This window comes from Xyrauchen texanus, chromosome 2 (genome assembly GCF_025860055.1).
Source record: "Xyrauchen texanus isolate HMW12.3.18 chromosome 2, RBS_HiC_50CHRs, whole genome shotgun sequence".
NCBI lineage: Eukaryota > Metazoa > Chordata > Actinopteri > Cypriniformes > Catostomidae > Xyrauchen > Xyrauchen texanus.
Genome location: NC_068277.1, coordinates 21,481,741 through 21,490,453, shown reverse-complemented (window position 1 = coordinate 21,490,453; position 8,713 = coordinate 21,481,741).

Here is an 8,713-nt window from a genome sequence, read left to right as displayed (position 1 = left end):
TTTCAAGCTCATGTACAAAAAGATTTCGGATGTTAAACTGACCAATCAGCAGACCAGCTTTAACTATTTACATTTATGCATTTGGCAGACGCTTTTATCCAAAGCGACTTACAGTGCACTTATTACAGGTACAATCCCTCTGGAGCAACCTGGAGTTAAGTGCCTTGCTCAAGGACACAATGGTGGTGGCTGTGGGGCTCGAACCAACATCCTTCTGATTACCAGATTACCAGTTATGTGCTTAGACCACTACACCACCACCACTCCTATTTGGCAGACACTTTTATCCAAAGCGACTTACAGTGCACTTATTACAGGGACAATCCCCCGGAGCAACCTGGAGTTAAGTGCCTTGCTCAAGGACACAATGGTGGCTGTGGGGACTGAACCAGTGATCTTCTGATTACCAGTATACGAGTAATGTGGTTTAGACCACTACACCACTGTATTCAAGTTGCTACCATTTGTAGAGTCCCAACACACAAACACCTCACTCAGCCAGTAGGTTGACAGATCACTATCAGAACTCTCTGGAATTCAAGATGACTGCTTTCACAAAGGAATAAGGGTTGTAACACAGAAATGAATTATTTTGTTTATTTTCAATCCTACCGTTGATAATAAGTTTCTAGTCTACAGTGTTCTCATTTCTACTGTATTTAGTTGTTTCATACACTCACCTAAAGGATTATTAGGAACACCTGTTCAATTTCTCATTAATGCAATTATCTAATCAACCAATCACATGGCAGTTGCTTCAATGCATTTAGGGGTGTGGTCCTGGTCAAGACAATCTCCTGAACTCCAAACTGAATGTCAGAATGGGAAAGAAATGTGATTTAAGCAATTTTGAGCGTGGCATGGTTGTTGGTGCCAGATGGGCCAGTCTGAGTATTTCACAATCTGCTCAGTTACTGGGATTTTCATGCACAACCATTTCTAGGGTTTACAAAGAATGGTGTGAAAAGGAAAAACATCCAGTATGCGGCAGTCCTGTGGGCTGAAAATGCCTTGTTGATGCTAGAGGTCAGAGGAGAATGGGCCGACTGATTCAAGCTGATAGAAGAGCAACTTTGCCTGAAATAACCACTCGCTACAACCGAGGTATGCAGCAAAGCATTTGTGAAGCCACAACACGCACAACCTTGAGGCGGATGGGCTACAACAGCAGAAGACCCCACCGGGTACCACTCATCTCCACTACAAATAGGAAAAAGAGGCTACAATTTGCAAGAGCTCACCAAAATTGGACAGTTGAAGACTGGAAAAATGTTGCCTGGTCTGATGAGTCTCGATTTCTGTTGAGACATTCAGATGGTAGAGTCAGAATTTGGCGTAAACAGAATGAGAACATGGATCCATCATGCCTTGTTACCACTGTGCAGGCTGGTGGTGGTGGTGTAATTGTGTGGGGGATGTTTTCTTGGCACACTTTAGGCCCCTTAGTGCCAATTGGGCATCGTTTAAATGCCACGGCCTACCTGAGCATTGTTTCTGACCATGTCCATCCCTTTATGGCCACCATGTACCCATCCTCTGATGGCTACTTCCAGCAGGATAATGCACCATGTCACAAAGCTCGAATAATTTCAAATTGGTTTCTTGAACATGACAATGAGTTCACTGTACTAAAATGGCCCCCACAGTCACCAGATCTCAACCCAATAGAGCATCTTTGGGATGTGGTGGAACGGGAGCTTCGTGCCCTGGATGTGCATCCCACAAATCTCCATCAACTGCAAGATGCTATCCTATCAATATGGGCCAACATTTCTAATGAATGCTTTCAGCACCTTGTTGAATCAATACCACGTAGAATTAAGGCAGTTCTGAAGGCGAAAGGGGGTCAAACACAGTATTAGTATGCTGTTCCTAATAATCCTTTAGGTGAGTGTATATTGTTCATACTTAGGGTTAGGGATTTTACCAAACCCCTAACCCAAACTATTAGACTTTGGTGTTTAACTTGTCCCGCACAGAGGTGTACAATAACTTTTGGCAGACAATAAAGCAGGTAGAAAAAAATCACATAGGTTTGTATTGAAAGAGGGACCTGAGTCATATCTAGGGAAAAGAATATCATAGAATTGTGGTTGGACTCTTTTGACTTTGACTAGTAGGCTAACACCTACATAGCAACCACAGAGCAATGCTCCAGCTACCACCCAGAACCCCCTAGTAACAACATAACCATGAGCTAAAATACACTCAAAATACCTTTGCAAACACCACATCCTAGCAAATGTAAAAATCTAGAGATTAATTAAATAGGTTTCATCTTAAAAAATTCTAAATCCTTTGTTGGTTTTTGTATCTAGGAGGAAACTCAGGAGAGGATCAGTGAGTGAGTTGGCCAAATATCTCTTTTGCATAACCTCATAATCATTTTCTGAAAGTAACATGGCATCATTCTATTAAGGCCACTGACCTTGAGGGAAGCTTTCCTATCTCTTACATGTTACTTTCATGGGATATACTGTACAAACAGCAAAGTTGAAAATAAAAGCAATATTTTGAAGAAATTTGATATGAGGGACAGTTTGCACATGCACCACTGGAACAATTGGTCTTGTTTATCAATCTATTTTGCTCCCCTGCTCAATTATAAGAAGAACGCAAGCCCATATATTTGTCAGGGAAATAGCAATAGGATTTATTACAATATGAATCGTGATCAGGTACCAACACATTCTGAATAGGCAGGTGGGTCTTTTCCATTAGCCAGTGCATTCCCTTTCTTGCAAACTGAGCAAGTCTCTGAATACGGAATTGACAGCAAGGCGAGAAATAGTGTCCTTTTGTTCAGAAATACTGTATGTAGAGTAGGAATACAGGTCTGTATTGTTTGGAACAAACACATTTAAAAATGCATTGTGCAGCATTGTCAGGCAATATATTACTGTTTTACTGAAAACTTTCTCACTCAGACAAAAGGAGCAATAATATCATAGTCTGACAATATGTGGCTAGCTACAGAAAGTCACTGGTAGTTAGACAAGTTGAAGTTTCTGTCTGCAATGATATATAAAGTTCTGTTTAGGAACAAGGAAGCCCATCTTTAAAGTACTGATTCATGATTTCAAATTTATACTGTTTAGTTTAAATGATTCATAATTGTATACAAATTTTCTCTTGCCATGCTTCATTGCTGATAAAACTGGCATGAGCAATGTGTGATACGTGCACTGTCTTTGAGGACCAGCAGTGGAATCACGCCAAACAATTCTCTCACTTCACTGTAATAAACCTCCAATTTCAGTGCACCTGTGGTGTGCAAACACAGACACACAAACACACTTCCATTGAATAATGCATGGACAGAGATGCATTCGGCTTGCTCACTGGGGTCATAAATACAATTATTATTGAATTACTTATTTTCAATTGTATTTTATCTAATTACACAATGATGACTCATAGACATTATAGACATTACAGTTTTATCGTCTGTTAATGCCTGATCTTCTGTAAAGCTGCTTTGAAACGATGTATGTTGTGAAAGGCGCTATACAAATAAAATTGACTTGACTTGAGAGATGAGAGCAGCCTAGACTAACACAAACTGACACCTCTGCCTCCGATGCAACATTCATCCATCTTAAACAAAAGCACCCATCATGCCCAACTGAACTTTTAGTCAAATGAACCCTGTTATCTAATTTCCCAGTTTTCAGACTTCCTGAAATAATCAAATAGAAACACAAACACACTTTTAAATTCAAATACTGTACACACTCTGGTTCTGCTGATTCCATCTGACCATTACCCCTGTGGTTACACTATAGTTACTAGAGGATTGATTTTCTTGTGGTGTTTGAAGTAGGGTGGATCATGTTTGCAGTTGTTTTTCGTCAGTGTGGTGATGTGAGATGTGGATAGAGTGGACAGACAGAGGAATGGTGAATGAAAAAATTGCAGAACGCTGGACAGCCTGAAGTGTGGGAGGTTAATGGAAGCAGAAAGAAAAGGAGGAGGTGGGGGAGGAAGAACAGGACACAAACTGACATCTCAGCCCCAAGAACTGCCAGAACTGTGCAGAAGTCATAGCCCAGTCACTGAGAAAAGGGGGAAAATGCAATTACAAAAGTAGATCCTGAGCAGAACAATTCAAATGAAAACTGTGAATTATTGAAGTTACTTTTTGAACTTCCAAAAATATTTTAGAAAGGCTGGCAAGGTCATTTATAACATTTCCAAATACATTGGCTCAGGTAACCAGAAAAGTAAATAAAGATGTTTTTCCCCCATGTCCTGAAGTGGTTTCGCCAACTGGTTGGTCCATCTGTTCATGCCTGTGGCAACACCTTAAGGCCAATGCTCATGTTAACATCACACCACCTGCAGGTCAGCAATTATTTTATTCAGTACTAACACACATTCATTTTGAATCCTTTGTGCACATTTAGACCCATGTGGATCACAGTTACAGCATTGATCTAAAGACTACTTCAGCCTGTTGTGATTACCTTAACATTAATCTTGTTTATGAACTTTCCCCTATTTTTAATCTATTTATATTTATCGAAAATATCATACCTTCCATTACATTCCCTTGCCTCTGTAAATAATAGATTTGTATTTGTATATTTTACATAGCCTGTATGGTACAGTTTATTGTGTGGCTGAAAATATATTGTTATTAGCATTTAGATACAGAGATTAAGGATGTAAATTGACAATTATGAAGCTAGATTGAGCTTACTTCACATTCATTTCCCGCAAAATAATTGTATTTTATCCGGAAAAACGGCAGCATGACAGTCTCATCGCCTTAGTCCTGTAATACACGAGCATCATGCTGTCCGGACCTCCCCTGTATCTGCAGTAAGTACATAATCTTGCTACAACCAACTTTTCAGGTTCTGACTAGACTCAGTATATGCTTTATAATAACCATAATTATCTACAGTTCTCAAAACAGCTTTGAAAGCGCTAATAGGCTACATAGATTTCAGGTTAGTCTGCTCAGGTTCTTCCATTAATGGATAACGACTCAAAACAATTACTAAAATGCTTCTATTTGCGATATTTGGCCATCATCCTCAAACCCATAATCATTACTCTCAACTTTCTGTAATTTTTAGTGCTGCGTTAGTATGTAACATAATGATTGTTTCGCCCGACAAGCATCATGGGACATGAATATTGTGGATAGATCAAATTATAAAGTTTTATTAGGAGACTGAAAGTACAGAATACTTCATAAATCATCGTGCCAGAGCATATGTCAACAACACACTTTATCTGTGTTTTTATGTGTTTTTTTATTTTTCATCCTTAAAATGTATTTATATATATTTATTATTCCCCTTACTTTAATGTTATGTCATATTGTTAATATAGTAATTATAATGTTCTAAGCATTGTTCTGATTCAAAACAATAAAACAATTAATGATTGTAAAAACATCTTGAATGCAGTTAAACAGACACACCATAAGCCTCGTTAACGTGTTTTAAATCCTCAATCTGTGCTTTTGCGACATACAGGCAGTCGTGCCAGCAGCTCGGCAGCTTATCCCGGAAGTCATGATAACAGATTGCAACCATACATGGATGACAAGCTCACAGGAGCTCTGAACGTTTGCAGAGGGGTGAAGCAAATGTGCAGAGATGTAATCAAGAGACAAGCCCACGATGTGTGAGCAGACAGGGATAAAGAGAAAAAGATGAACGGATTGAGGGAGAAAGAAGAAATTGCTTTTTTATCTGAAAAGAAAGATGGAGTCGGGTCAGAATGTTAAGTCTGTAAGGAAATCAGTAAGAAAAGACCACAAGAATCAGGTGTATCATTGTGGGGTCTGCCTTATTTGTTGCTTCTAAGTCCACAGGAACAGTAATTATAACTTGTAACTTTTCGTGGTCACTGTATGTCTTATAGTCCGTAGATTTTTTACTACCTTCATAAAAAGATATGCACCTGATAAATAGAAAGATGAGCTGAATATGTCCTGTGATAATATCTTCACTGCTCGTTAATATATTATTGAATGTTAATTATTAAGCAAAATCACGCTGGCAAAAATGCAAGAAAGAAAGAAATTAAGAGAGACATCGTTAATCTATTATAAGTCATAGTATTGCATTACTGTTGTATTTTATATGGCCTGACCCTGGCTCTGGTAATTATTGTCATGAAGACAGATGTGCAGACCAGATGATGTTGGGTACACATCATTGGCCTCTTTCTTGTATTTGACATGTGCTGCAGATCCATTAGACAGATTCATGCATGTATAATACATCCATTAGGATGTATCAAGTTAAGTCAAGTGGTTGTTATTGTCGTTCAACCATATACAGTTAGTACAGTACACAGTGAAATGAGACAACGTTCCTGCAAGACCATGGTGCTACATAAAACAACAGAGGACAACACAGAACCACATGAGACTACACAGACTAAATAACATACCTAAATGAAGTGCACATGCAAACGTGTGCAAAAAGTATGGGACAGTACAATAAATTATTAAAAATTAACAGGACAATGTGCACAGTGAGAGACAGTGCAGCGCCGACCAGTACACAGTAGTGCAAAAAAATTACAGTTTCTAAAAATGCCAAATGTAAACATAACATACTATGAGATATTGTTCTATGCACATAGCAGTTATTGAGGTAGCAGCCAGTAATAATGTGACAATAATTAAAGAGCAACTCAGGACACTTACGTGTGTGTGTGTGTGTGTGTGTGTGTGTGTGTGTGTGTGTGTGTGTGTGTGTGTGTGTGTGTGTGTGTGTGTGTGTGTGTATCCACAATGCTGGTTGCTTTGCGGATACAGTGTTTTTTGTAAATGTCTTTGATGGAGGGAAGAGAGACCCCGATGATCTTCTCAGCTGTCCTCACTATCCTCTGCAGGGCTTTGCGGTCCGAAACGGTGCAAGTCCCAAACCAGGCAGTGATGCAGCTGCTCAGGATGCTCTCAATAGTCTCTGTATAGAATGTAGTGAGGATGGGGGTTGGGAGATGTGTTTTCCTCAGCCTTCGAAGAAAGTAGAGACGCTGCTGGGCTTTCTTGGTAATAGAGCTGGTGTTGAGGGACCAGGTGAGGTTCTCCGCCAGGTGAACACCAAGGAATTTGGTGCTCTTGACGATCTCCACAGAGGAGACGTCGATGTTCAGCGGAGAGCGGTCACTCTGTTCTCTCCTAAAGTCAACAACCACCTCTTTTGTTTTGTCCACATTCAGAGACAAGTTGTTGGCTCTACACCAGTCCGTTAGCCGCTGCACCTCCTCTCTGTATGCTGACTCGTCGTCAGCATCACAGAGTCACATTGTCCAATCATGCTCTTGTTTGATCATTTGATCTTACTAGCACAGCTGCTGCCTACTATTTTGTAACTGTAATGTTTATGTGTCCCATCAGAGCTGCATGTGTTCGCAGCAGGGCCTGGCCTTTCATAACTTGATTGTAATGAATTTTCAATTGAAGTTAGATGGAAGGTAAACACTTCCATCTTTAACGTAATTTGCTTTATGAAACATATGATCATTTTTGTTTTGCAGCTCAAATAGCCAATCTGGCTCTGTGCTTCGAGCTCTCATGCAAATATGCATTTATTTTGGGCAAAATGATCAAGGATACAACTCAATGTCTTTAGGGCCCCAGAGAAAACTAGTTTTAGCATAGATAAAGCAGATGCTGGGTACAGAACGCATATTAGGTTAAAAGTGACAACTTGTATGATAGTAATAGGTTCAAAATAACAAGCTAAAAAGCTTGAAGTTATGTATAATATATATTAATTATATGTAACTATATTGCATGTTTAATTTCTGCAAGTGGCACCCAGTAATCATCTAAAAAATATGGTTAATTTACATTTTGTATCAAAGTGTATTAATCTTTGACAGTCCAATCAAATAAAGGGTTAAAAAAGAAGATTAAAATAATGTTAAAAACATTTTTTAAAAAATTAAAACATTAAAAATGCCATTCGGAACATTCACAAACAACCCAGCTTGGTAGCTAAAATGTCACAGCTTTTGGGTCTTGGAGGTACAGGCAGCATTTTCTCATTGGAAAGTGGACGGTATATTGTAGTTGACCGAAAGCTGCCTTCTGCCTTCCATAAAGAAAAACATCAGCGTCCATCTCTACATCTAACTTAAAGAAATCAAGGTTATGCTAAGTTCATGAAATTGAATGGCAAATAGCTAGCTGGCTGTTTAGACACACGTTAATAGTGGAGATTTAGCTGTTTATGCGATAATAATGACATATTGCACATAATTCTTCTAATTGTGTCTTGTCTTCATAAATATGTATTCTAAAAGTATTATTGTATTCTGTAATGTATTGGAGTAGAATACACAATACAATTAAGAGACAGTATTTAGCTCAGAATACTTATAAGTATTCTGCAGCCCTGTCCGTTACTCCCTAACCCTATGTATAAAGTAGATGTAGACTTTACCAGATACACTCCGAATATGGATGTTTCCTTCCTTATCCCAATTAATGAAGTCACCAGACACTTATCAACAAATGTGCAAACTAATTTTCCTAATTTCATATGTCCTCCATCATGCAGTGTCACTACTATTGAGAAACTTATAAGAGCTGTTTTATTCTGCATTTAGACTGGTCCCAACTTTGTGTTAGGGATTCACAGCACATGTGAGTGAGTCTGAAGACAAAGCCCAGGATCCAATCGGTCAGTCATCAAAGGGAGCTGTCCACTGACATGGCAAACACTACATCTGGGAT